The following is a 9,494-nucleotide window of genomic DNA, read 5'->3' on the forward strand; positions in this document are numbered from 1 at the left end:
GGGTATCACATAACATAAAAGCATGAGCAAACCCTTGTTTTAACCTTCATCACAGATGCACAAACATGGGGAAAGTGGAAACACAGAGTTATTTTCACAACTTGTTGAAACTTGAATTTTCCTCAGATAATGGTAAAAGCTTTCTGAAACAAAGGGCAATTTTAAGTTGATTAAGTCTCTTTCTTTGCTCCCTATCAAACCAAATACCAACCTTGGCAAAACAGCAAAGAGTAACAGCTGTTAGTTTTGCTTTCATTGTTACTATTATAATAGTAATAATTAGTGCTGGGTGGGGCATTTCATAGCTTTAAGGTGACCAAATTGGTTAAAGGCCTAAGGCGTCTTCTTTTCTGTAACCAGCCATTATCTGTGAGAAAATACCAAAGCCTGTCATCACTCTAGGTCAATTAAATCCTGTTTGCCTAGCACAGCGTCTCATTGCTCACTGCTTTAGAGTCCAAGCCCTTCTAACAGTTAATACCTCTTCTCAGAGCCTTACCTGCCAAAATCAGTTGTCATCCATTAATCTCCACCTTTCCTCTTTTTTCAAAAGCAAATCTTGTGTTCTCATGTTTGAGAAGTGCTTGACAGCATGAATTCTAAAAGTATTTGTACCATAAGGCAAATGACGTACTTTGAGAGAATATATGTCTTCTCGCTTTTAATCTAACTTCCTAACTTCTCAGTACTTCTTTTTTTTCAGTGTTTGTCAGACATCTGTACCTCATTGTGAATGCACTTTTACTGCAATTTTCTGTTAATTGTTGCTTCAAACAGGCAGCGCATGTTCTGCACCTGGAGCTTGAAGTAGCAGAAAATGATACAGAAGTTAACATTTTCATGTCAGGCTGCTGGCCCTGGCTTTTATCTGGCCAGGTCTTGTGATGCTCACAAAAGTTGTGATGAGATGTTGTTTAAGGAAAAGTCAGCAGTGCTGCAGAGTTGAGTGGTAGCAGCACCCGAGCCTCAGGAGAAGAGGTAGTTTGCTGATGCAACCTTTGTGTCATGTTTCATGGTGAGCATACTCCCATGTGCCCCTCTGGCAGGTGGACTGCAGCAGTGAAAGACTCCCCTTCTTGCCCTTTTGCTCACAAACTTGATACAGCAATTAAGAAGCTACAGCTTTTTCATTCATTTGCCTCTGAACATTTTTTATGTGGTCAATGAAAGTGCAGTGCCTCTCTTTTGGAAAGGCTCTCTCCCCATCTCTTGAAGACCCGTGTGCTGTTTTAGGCTCTCACTGGTTAGAGAGGTATGCTTAGAGTCTGTGTAAAATTAATGTCTTGAGCAGTGTATTGAGCAGCATTTCTCCATCAAGCTGATGTTGTCTCTCCTTCTGTCCTTCCCTTATTTGCTGCTCCTTCTTGTCTTTCTCGCCGATACCAGACACAGACAAAGGTAGGATTAGGTGTCTAATTAGTTTATGCAGCCTTAGACATAAGTGTTTACTTCTCAGCACTGGGGGAAGGGCAGCCCACGTGGATTCTAATGCTTGTCTCTCAGCCTTGTTTCTTGGTGAGGTTTTCAGCTTTGAGTGCAGCCTGAGCTCAGGCCAAAATTTTCCAAGACACGTTTTCATTCCAGGTGCTAGTTCACAGAGCAAGTTGAAAACCCAGTCTGTATTACCAAATCTGAAATAATTTCTCATTTAGGGTTAGATCCAAAATGCTTATTTCCAAAAAATTACTCAGTGTAGGCAGCCTGAAAAAAAACTTGCTTGAAACATTTCAGAAAAACTAATAAACTCTAATTAATATGTTTCAGAACTCTACTGTAGATTAAACAAGTTGTATTTTAAATAGTTTTTGTTTATCACAGTGAACTTTAAGTTGTAACTCTCCCATCTCCCACTTCAGTCATCCTTCAGCAGGTGCAACCAGGGGAATTCAGCATGGCATTCCCACAGTAAGTTACCCTCACCCGTGCTCAACACTGGCTTATCTGGAGAGCAGTAACACAATGACTGGTGTTAGTACTTGGCAGTCACTTTGCTGCAAGCTCAGTAGCTGCTTTTAAACCACCACTGAGAAGGATATAGACCAAAGTGACTTGCTGGCATTGCACCGAAATGCTTGCGATACCCCTTCAAGCACCTGGTGGTGAGAATGAGAGTGTTGGGGAACAGAAAGAGCAGGGGACAAGTCATGGGTCCAGAGTGAGCCCAGGGCAGGCAGGAACGGTGTCCTCCCCAAGTCAGGCATGGTCACACCCAGAGGACCTGTGTAGGGTGAGCAGCACCAGGTACTGCTAACAGGCTTCATCAACTGCATCAGACAAGGTGAGATGATAAAATTAGGTTCAAGGTCCATTCTGGGAGTCCAAGAGGCAGAACTGCCACATAGGTCCAACACACACCCAGGAGGTGAGAGAGTGCCCCAGTTTTCCACAGCTACAGTGTACCCAGTGGGCCTGGGTGCCCAGGATGGGGCTTAAATGAAGACCCTGCTGCCCAGGGCCACTGAGCAGGAGGTTCAAGGTGAGAGTCTCCAGGGAGTCTGGTCAGGATGAGCATCTGTTAGTGCTTTTGGAGCATGGGACACTGTTGATGGCTTCTTATGCTGCCCCAGGTGTTGCAGATTAAAGAACTATATAATGTAGCCATTTTTAATCAATTCTACTAATTAATAGACTTGTGCAAGTGTCTTGATTTAGATAAAAATGTAAAGTATCCTGGGCAGGTACATTTCAAACATTAAAATTATCCCAAGTTGCCTTGGATGTAGAGTTTCCTGCGTAGAACTTTCTTCCTACAAAATTTTTCTCTCTCTGAACATCAACTTCTCTTTTCATAAAATAGAGAAGATAACATCATTGCCTTTCCTACCTGACAGAAGGCTTATTAATTTTGTAGCTTAAGTTATATTTATGAAGTACTTTGAAATATCTGGATGAATAGAAATGGACTAGTGTAAAGCTGTACACACTAGTGAAATAAAATTACTCAAGAGCAAAGGGAAAGAGATTCACATATTAATTTTGACCAGACCTTCAAGGATGGAAAATGGAGTGGGTTCTGCCAGAGACTGAGCACTTAATTTTTGCAGTCAGTGACAGATAGCATCTGCCCTCATGTTTCTCGTTCAGTATATCTTTAAAGAAGCACTAGAAGGGTAGTAGATGGAGGAAGCTGAGAGCTACATGCTGGTGCGTCAGGCTGGCACTGGGAGTACAACCAAGTCATGAGGGTGGAGGTCACTGTAAGCATGAGGAAAGGTTGAACGAAATAGTGGGATGAGGAGGTCACGGTAAGTTTGAAAGGGAGAGTGGAAGATGGACAGACATGACTGATGATAGCTCTGGCAATTGGCAACAAAGCCTTAAATAGCTCAAATTCGTTGTTTGTATTGAAGAAGTCTTGTCCATGCCAGGACTCAGCACTCCTCTTTCTGCGTCAAATTAAACAGCAGTTAACATTCCCTATGTGCCGTGTGCTGCCGGAACAATAGGTCTATTCTGAGCTCACCTTCCAAGACTGTCTAATGCCAAAAGGTGTGTTCACCAGAAGAAATACAATACTAGAAAGATACTCAAATGATTTTAGGAGATAGACTTAGTGCATGCTAAATCCCCAAAGGAGCTGACTCTTAAAATAGTCTTAGCAGGGAAGCATACTCTGTAAATCATTACCAAAAGTTAGGCTGAAAGCATTAAAACACTTTGCATAATAGTCATGTCGTTTCTGCCATGATCTTCCAAGACACTGTTGTTTATTTTTCTAAGCTTGCTGCGATCAAAACTGATTCTTTGGTCTTTGGTCTTCAAATGACAGTTGAAGATTCAGACTGTTCAGATATAGGACAATCACGGGACTAAAAGTCTAGAGCTGCCTGAATCATAGGGTTAGAGGAGGACTGTGAAGTACTTAATAGGCTTCCTACACATTGTTCAGCAAATCAGAGGTTAACAAAGGACCCTATTCTTTGATGAGATAATTGAAGCTGAAAACAAGTCAACCATCCCACAACTAAGCCCTGGAGATCTCAGTTCTTGTAAACAATAGCTGATGATGTTCGAGATTCAGTGAGTTAAGTGGTTAATCCTATACAGAAAGCTGTATCCATAATGGAGTTTAAATGGGGGCAATCCACCCAATTCCACCCCTAGAGAATTGCTTCCTGCTGTTAGGCTGATGCATATGTCTATATATATCATGGTAGCCATCAGCAGATAAAAATCTTTCAGAGCTGAAAAGCCTCTCCCTATTAAATGATCCACTCATCTCCATGAAAGTAGCCTGGCTAATGAGCCATAGAAACCAATCTCCATGCTCTCACAGAATGACTGCAGCCAAAGAGATGGTAGACCCATATATTGTTTCCTTCTTGCTTTGGTGCGAATAAAAGCCTTTCTTCCTTCTGCCCAGTCTTCTCTGCAAGGCTGTGCCATTCGTTCAGCATTGGGCACTCAGATGACATCTCATCAGCCTTTTGCTGTGGTTTGTTCCACATTTATCATTTGTGGTTTATATCCATTAGAGAAAGACATCAGTCAGGACAGTCAGAGTAAATCTGCCTTTGCAGATGTCTTCAGACAAAGCAGGACCCTCAGCAGCAGCAGAGAATGAGCACAGGTACTCATGGGTGGCAGATACAAACTTCAGCAACCATTTCTGTTCACCCTCACCTTTTTCTGTCACAATTGTAGCAAAAAAGTGCTCATTCCTCGTTTGTTGGTTGGTTTTTTTTAAAGCTCCAAATCTTAAGGGTTTTGACCTATCATGTTGTGATATAAGGCCAGACTTATGATTTTCTACTGTCAGAGCTTGTTGGTACTGCAGGCTTTAACCCCTGTATTGGAAGTCTCCATACTTCCTGTACAAAGCCTTCATGTCTGTACATGGATACAGGTCTCAGGACCTTTCTGCTGCTTTATTTGCTAACTTTTGGACTTGATCTTAAAGATCTTTTCCAACCATAACAATCTTATGATTCTATGATTCTAAGAGGTAAAACCAGAGATAATTGCCTAATCTCTATCCCTGGATAAGCTGTGAGATAATGCAAAAGTATTTCAGCTGCCAACCAGGTGAGTACATTATTACCTGTCTGCTCCAATGCTGGGGTAATGGGGCCCACAGCTTGGAATTAAAGAGTAGGGAAGCCAAGCAGCTGGGACCTCTGTCTAGGGAAGGAGACATTGACAAGGCAATTGAGAAAAACACAGAAGCTCTCAGCCTCTGAAAGTGACTTCTGTCAGATGTGAAGGAGAAATACCCCTTCAAGGGAAGACGTTACATGTCACCCAGGCAAGAAACTAGCTCTCGGAGTATTTAGAGATGCCAGCCATAAATTAATTAAACCAGATTAAGTGGCTCTGATTTCTTTTTGGTTTCTCTGTTTCTTTTCTGTGTTGTCCGTTTGTTTCTCTTTGCTTTTCTTCCTTCATTTTGTTCTCCGTCTCCTTGCTCCTCAGTTGCTGACTTCGTCCAAATCCCATCATTTCTCAGCACTGGGGACTGTGACTGGCAGTTGTGCTGGGCAAACCCCTGGACATTGCTGTGGGGGACTTACCTGGAGAACTTGCAACAGATGCTTTGCATGACTGCATGTCTTCTTCCAGAGCTAATAAGGGCCAAGACAAGAAGGATTAGAAGAAATCACGGCATCATAGTGCCACCAAATCCATGACTGCAACTGCTTACAATGTGAGGATACAGAAGGAAAGGGGATTGTGAAGGCAGAATGTTTGGAGTGCTTTCCTCTCTTCTTTCCCCTCATTGCATGGATATTTCTGCTTAGAAAATTCTTTGCTTGTCTAGCAGTGATCTAGGCAAGGAACAAAGGAACATTACAGGGGCGAGCTTTATTATCACGACTTTGCTGCTTCAGTGCCTTTGAGCATGAGACATTCTTTTGCGTTGGAAACCCTAGAAGGAGTTAACATAAACTGGAACATGAGAGAAGGATCATGAGATTCACCAGCTCAGCCTGCCCTGGTTGCACTCACAGTTGGGTCTGCCGAGTTCAGTGACTCAAAGAAATGAGCTGTCGTTACCTCTGAAGAGCCAACGCGCTAAGAGAAAATGATTCTGCTCCGTTTTCAGCAGTATCAACAAAATTGTTTACCAAGTTCCAAAGAGTTATATTTTTGGCATCCCTGTGGCCTGTTTTGGCCTGTTGAATGTTACTTATGAGTAAGAAGGAAAGAACTCGACTCTCAATTATAAAGCAGAATTTGTGTGGCTGACAGTTAAAGAAAAACAAAGCAAACATAGTATTTTGTGTATTTGCCTCACAGGATCTGGAGAGATGAAAACCATAGAGCCTGCTGATTTCAATTGGAGGGCTACATCCTGGTTTTTAAAGACATGTCCCTGGTCTCTCAAAACAACTGCAACTTGAGACACCCCAAATCAATGCTTGTTCATCTAGTTGCAAATGGCCTGCTCAGAGTCATACAAGACTGTGGAGAATCTAGGAGGCGGGTGGGGTTTTTGTCAAAGACAAGGCTCCACTTTGTCCTTGGAGGCCATATTAACTGTGAGAGCAGTAGTCTTTGCTCAGTTCCTGTGGGCATCAAAAAAGCCCTGGTTAGGCTTCATAAGGGAAGGATAGAATTGCAGATATTTCCAGGACTCGGTTGGGAAACCCATCTTCTTTTGGGAGGAGCCGCAGCCAGCTGTTTATGCTGAGCTAGGGGAGCCTCCGTCTGTTGTTGCCGCTGTGGAGCTGCAGGCAGGGGATGGGTGCAGCAAGGCTGGAGTCTGAGCCTGGTGTCAAAGGGAAAATGCTGTTAAGTAGATAACGAATGCAAGGTCTTCTCTGTGGATTTATGTTCCATAGAAGTACATGTCACAATGCCAGAAAAACTATCTACATTACTTGGGCTAGAAATAATAGCCACAGAATCACTAGCCGTTGGTTGGCTATGAAGGGATATGAAAAGGAATGGGAAGAGCCCAGAGAGCAGCAACATTGAAATGAATAGTAGCCTAATAAACAATTCATACCAAGCTTTTATACAGTGCTTGACTTATTCAAAGCACTGTGGAAAAACATTAGCTGATTAACCTTAATTAATCAGCAAGGTACTTAAATGGAAGCGGAATGAGAATGGTTAGAGGAAGTTTAGAGGCTTCCTGAAATCATTAAATAGTTTTTCTGTCTTTGATGGAAGGAAGAATTTCTTCCTTTAGGGTTTAATTGTGCTCACAGTGTGGGTGTTACTACAGTTCTAATAACCACCTGCTTAATTCCCTGGGAGGTGAGATTACACACAGCAGAGCCAAAGGTTTCTTGCTTGTTTAAGTAACTTTGGCAGTTATATGGGCCTAACAAAAATGAGAAGTATCACCAGCTTTATGTTTCAGGGTACAGAATGGTGACCAGTTTCAGGAAGAAATCTTGTTATTTTGATTTCTCAGCAGCAGGATGGAACCGAACACATTCCTCTGCAAAATGTAGCATTTGCCATTGCTGGGAGATAGGGTACAGTTACAGCATGGCCTATTGTTTTAACTTAAGCAAGAGGGAAAGACAAAGCTGTTCTGTACTGATGTAGAGGAATCGCTGAATGAGTGTGGCAAAAGACACTGAGAATGCTGGAAGTGCAAGCTGATTTTTTTTTTCTGGATTAATGAATTCTCCTGCAGTAAGAAGGTAGGATTCTTTGGCAGAGAATCAGTGTGACTTGATTCCTGGCTGTGGCATATTTAGGCTTGTGTTATCACCTGCTGCCCACACTTCTGTAGCCTAAACTCCTGAGAGAACTTGTGAAGAAATGCATTTTTAGTCAGCTGGCCTGAATCACTGCTTTGCTGATGAGCCCCTGAAGCTGCTGGAAGAAGAGCTGTTTCATTCCATATAACGGCAGACCAAGTATGTTACCTCCGGTTTCCCAAATTCAAAGGCTGACTTACTGCACTGTGTAATTCAGGTTTTCAAGCTACCTGTAACCTGAGGACTCAGTATCTTAAGTGGGTACAATGCAAGCAGTTGGTGCTGCAGATAAAGCCAACAGCTCCCAAGAAAGCCATGATTTAATAGACTGCTAATTGCTCTGATACCTTTGCTACCCTCCAAAAAAGACTACAAAAGCCTGTGTTCCCTTCTGACCTGGGATACTGTCACTGTAAGCAATGAAAGCTATCAAGAGTTCTGTTTTGTTTCCCCCTCTCTCTTTTCCTCTAGTTCCCCTGGGGACAGGAGATCCTGGCAGCTAGATCTGCCTCAGACTTCTGCCTTTTGTTTTCCTGTACTTTTCTCTTGGCACAATTCAGAAGTTTTCAGTATTGTGCTTCCACAATCACATGCTAAAATATTTGCACAGCTGTCTGATGACAGAAAAGGGGGAAAAGAGAAAATCCACTCTTCTGTTATTTGAAAAGTTTAAAACAAAACAAACAAACAAAAAACCCCAACCAAACAGAGTTTAAAGTGAGGTAATCCTATAAAACCTTCCGTTTTCTATGTTCTTTCACCTTGCCTGGTTTACCCCATATCACTCACTTTCCTCTTTTATGTATAGACCCACCCTTTCATGCTTCCCATGAAGCTCCATTGCCCATCTGTGGGCACTCACTTCAGTCTGTTGCTGGTGTACAGAAATAGGACCAGCTCCTACAGGCTATAATCAGGTCTTCTTAAGGCAAATCTCTGACTGAAGTCTGTGGAAGTTTTGGCAGAAGAACTGCAAAACTAATTACATTCCTCCCCCAAGTATATATATTGGATGGTGATGAGAGATGAGAAAATACTGCCTAGAAAGAAAGTCCATTAATAACTGAGAAGTAGATGTGGGGAAGAACAGTTGATTGAATTATTTATAATGTAGTTATAAAAATTGCTGAGTTGCTGATCTTTCCAGAAACCCATCAATAACGGGCATGACCGCAGCAGCAGTTAACAGGAGTATAGACAAGCAGGAGCAAAGATCTCCATGAAAATCAGGTGTGGAAATATTATGAATAAAGCCTAGCACATCTCATCATTTAGCACAGAATGTATTTTAGTGAGGTGATAACTTTCTAATGGCACAGAATTTCAAGCAAAACCAGCAAACATGGGTCCATATTTTAAAAACAGTAAACCAGAATAGACACTTCCTAACGAGGCTAACTATAGATCATAGTGAAAAAAAGAAATGCATGCTTAAAAAAAAATGGATAGTGATATGATGCCAGCAGATACTAAGAGGAAAAATGAACTTCAGTCTTTGAAAGAACTACCCTTGACACCTTCTTTTTATTGTCTTTTGGTCAGAATTACCTCATTAGTGACTGATGATTCTAGAGCAGATACACTGCATTGGATCCTTTGGTGCAATGAGTGAAAGATCCAACTGTTCAAATCTTCATTGGCTAAAAGAAGGAAAAGTGAAAAGGCCAATGAGCTCTTTTTCAGCTTTGACATCTATAACTCACATGCATGGACTGTACTCCCACTACAAACAATCTACTCCCTTCCTACACACGTAAACACATGCTCCCTGACTGTATGCTGCTTTCGGACCACACACGCATCTCTGTCCACTCTTCGTATCAGCTAGCCTCCTCC

Source organism: Colius striatus, chromosome 1 (genome assembly GCF_028858725.1).
Source record: "Colius striatus isolate bColStr4 chromosome 1, bColStr4.1.hap1, whole genome shotgun sequence".
In the NCBI taxonomy this organism is placed as follows: domain Eukaryota; kingdom Metazoa; phylum Chordata; class Aves; order Coliiformes; family Coliidae; genus Colius; species Colius striatus.